This window comes from Camelina sativa, chromosome 17 (genome assembly GCF_000633955.1).
Source record: "Camelina sativa cultivar DH55 chromosome 17, Cs, whole genome shotgun sequence".
Taxonomy (NCBI): Eukaryota; Viridiplantae; Streptophyta; class Magnoliopsida; order Brassicales; family Brassicaceae; genus Camelina; species Camelina sativa.
The window spans coordinates 24,616,277-24,620,111 of record NC_025701.1 but is presented as its reverse complement, the minus strand read 5'-3'; the positions used below and the strand labels follow the sequence as shown (position 1 = coordinate 24,620,111).

The window sequence follows — 3,835 nt, the reverse complement described above, 5'->3', positions numbered from 1 at the left end:
AAAAAAAAAAAAAAAAAAAAAAAAAAAAAAAAAAAAAGAAAAACAAGAAACCAATAACACAAGTTGTTAATGGACTAATTCGGTGCAAAAAATCTTTTATATATATATTTATTCTCACGAAAAATACAGTTCCAAATTATTCTCTCTTTTAAGTAACTGAATTATCATCAAAGAAAACAAAACTGATGACTAATAATGAATTCAACAAAAAAAGAAACAGTTAAATAAAAAACTAACCGGTAAGCATTTCTGTTATAGAACTAGTGTAATCTTTATACATTCTTTACTTGCACGTGAAGACTGAAGATAATCGATAGCTTTTTATAATAAATATGAAATGAAATGCATTCAGATTTTTTTCCATCGAAGTTTGACTCTGACAAATCGTATTACTTTATATAGTAAGGACTAGATTATAGGTTGGAATTTGTCGATTACTAGTATAAAATTTAAAGTTGCACCAAAAAAAAACGACTAGATGAAATTTAAATAAGTCTAACCTATGCCAATATCTCAAACGTAATCTTAATTACTATTTTCAATTTGTAATACCGGCATGCAACGGTTGATGACAATCTCTAATGCATATTTTCATAGTAATAATACAATATATAGTTTAGTATTAAAAATAGACGAGCATATCTTTTCAAAACTAGTGGATACAGTATAGCCGCATACGAATATAAATGATGTTTATTTGGAAGAATGTTTTGGATGGTCCTCGACTGAGCGGAACCTTTCTTGCTGATATGGATGGCCATCAGAGTATATCTATGTTTGCATTGAAAACGTATCTCTCCATTACATTATTCACATATTAACAAAGTAGAAGTAGTTTTAGTTCTTACTTCTTACAACAATTTAACTCATACGGTAAAACGGTTATGGTAATAATTAAATCCACAATAGATTATAATATATTGTTTACATGTTCAGTTGACCTTAATTAGTATAAATTATGATTACAAAGATTATACCGTTTGAATTAATTAAAATACGATATAAAAAACCTAGTTCTTGATTTATGTTTTACTTATTCTATTATTTACGAGAAGTATTGGGAATTGATGCCTCTTGCCTACCGATAAGAACATACCTAATTCTTCTTTTGTAATATTGTTCACAAACCTCCAATTCGCAATATTAAGCTATCCAATCAAAGCTAAATCAGAAAACTGTCCAACTTGCTAAACTATATATAGAAATTATGCAGTCTACTATTTTGTTTTTTGCTAAACATGTAAATATCATATTAATGAAAGTTAGTAATTCCTACACACACTACAACAAAAACGGTATTTGACGTCGGTCATTAGTGACTTTAACGTCATTTTCAAACTGACTTTAAAGTAATAACATCGGTTTAAAAACCGTCGTAACATTACGACGTTAAGTATATTAACTTCAGTTTATAAAATGACGCTTACTTTTACGTCGGATTAATTAGCGTCGGTTTTAGTAATCTTAGCAACGATTTTCTTCCGACGTGTTCTCACTTGTAAACCGACGTGTATTTGTTTTTTTTGTTTCTTCTCCAGATTGTTTATGCTCATCAGTATATATAACTCAAATCTAAATGTTATTTGAAAAAATAACTCAAATTTCAAAAAGAACTCAAATAAAAGCTCCCTTAATTAAATAAATCTGTTTTACATAAAATATAAATGTCACTTTAACAGTTACACACATATGCCATCTTATTATCCATGTATCTCGCTATTCTCCTCTTCGGTTATTTGCTTTTGTTCTGGCCTGGAATCATATACAAATACCAGACTTATATAAATATTATAAAAATTAATTAGTATACTATAATGAAAATGATGTGATGTGATTCTTACATGGTCGTTTGATACAATAGATGAAGAGTGTCAAATGCTGCTGGATGAAACATGTTGTTAACCTCTATATCTCCCTTCCTGCTCTTGCACAAGATAATTCCAAATTCAGCTGAACAAATGAAGTCAAGCAAAAAAATCAGTTCATCATTTAGAGGAAGCTGAAATACAAAACCAAAGACTTATCATATAACTCCAATGGCTAGATAAATTGTTCAGATTTTGGCAGTTTAAAGATTACTACAGGGAATAGCCATTACCTCTTCAGGATCAACCATATTTTGGAAAAGAAACCGGAAGTAGTACTAATCCAACTGTAACATCTCTACCTCTTGCATCAGTTGCCAATCCTGATCAATCGTCCACACCTTTTTCCAAACTAAAAATTGACTTATTCTCCAACAGTCTAAGGCCCTAAGTTAACATTCTGCAATCTCTTCTCACACTTTGTAAACAATCTCAAAACCATATACTAGTATCTTGATTAAAGAAAAAGCTACAATCTCTTGTTATTCACACCTATTGTAGCTTATGCTATAACTCATCTGCCCCTGTGACATGTAAAACAAAACATATACGTAGTTGCTCTTCTTGATGAGCAACCAAAAACATCATTGCCAAAACTAGAGGGTAAATCAACCAAATTAAAACATTGGAACAAGTCCACGATGCTCCTTGAAGATCCTCAAGTCTCAACTTATTGAAGTCGTGGAAAACAAAAACTTGAGGCAGTCTTGGCTTAAATCAACTCCTTTTTCTAAATCGATATTGACAGTGAAAATTGAGCAACCAAGCTTCTCTTAGAATCAGGTCAATCTGTGACTTAATCTCTCGCCAGTTCCTCTGTACCAATTGAGAGCCAACAAAATGGATCGATACATTCAAACACTAACATTTCAATTTTCCGCATAAACTATCACGATTCTAATCAATGTTCGAAAACCTAACAAAGAACATCTCCGATCAAGTTCCAAGTTAGAATCGATACCTGAGTTGGCGGATTCGAGATGAGAGGATGCTTGATCCGTCACAGAGAGCATCAATTTTAGATCTACTTCTCCGCCTCTGAGCTTGAATCCAAATTGATTGAAATCAGAGCTCCATATACCATAGCGAGGAGAAGCATAGACGAAGAACTCGTAAATGGAAGAGATGAGAAACAATCGAAAGCTCATAAAATTAAAATTATGTTAATGGAAGAAATCATTTTTTTTAATCTTTTAGATAAATGACACAAAACAAAATGTCGGTTTCTTAAGTGACGCAAAATTCCTTCCTAATCGAAAATTTTAAGTCGGTTTATCAACTGACGTTAATATACCGACGTTATCCAGCGTCTTTTTTGTAGTGACAAGAGTAGCCTTGGCAAAAGAAAGTAAAAACAAGGTTACAATAAGAAAGATTTGAGAGAATTAACAGATCCAAAGAATCATTAGCTTTCGCCAATGCTTCCTAGTTAGGCCTTCTAGAGGTGATGATATTGCGAAGCTCCCTATCGACGATCTTGAAAATGATAGGAGGAGCTAACCGTTGTGAGTTGTGGAGGAGATTGTTTGGCTGCCTCTAAATGTTGTAGACCACCACTTGTGCTGTAGTATACTAATTTTTTGTTATCATCAATTTTGTTTTTGTTTTAAACCTATACTTGTAAAAGTTTCAATTCTTTGAATATATAAAAAAAAGTTTCCTATTTTTTAGTAAAAAAAAAATTATTCTAAAATCTATTATTCGATAAATTCGAAGTAACGGTTGATACTTGATTGCATTATTGAATCATAGATAATTTACAACCAATATCAGATGTATCTCAATCTTAAATCACTTAAATTTATTCACCCTTCTAGAGTTCTAAAACTCGAAATCGATTTGGGGGAAGAAAAAAAGGGTAACAGTGTCTTTAGTTCTCTCTAATTAACCATGTGGGGTTATATTTTAACTCTAGTTAACATCTCCGTCATTAGAATTAACAGTCGTTATGTCGTAAGTATGGATCTACC

General features: G+C 31.5%; 1 long non-coding RNA gene across 1 annotated transcript; it reads right to left on the bottom strand.

The window, feature by feature from the left end:
- LOC104757942 lies at positions 1,609-3,385 on the bottom strand. Its single transcript, XR_762585.2, has 4 exons — positions 2,827-3,385; positions 2,099-2,681; positions 1,842-1,950; positions 1,609-1,752 (listed from the first exon to the last, which is right to left on the bottom strand). It is a non-coding gene; the product is annotated as an uncharacterized LOC104757942 (long non-coding RNA).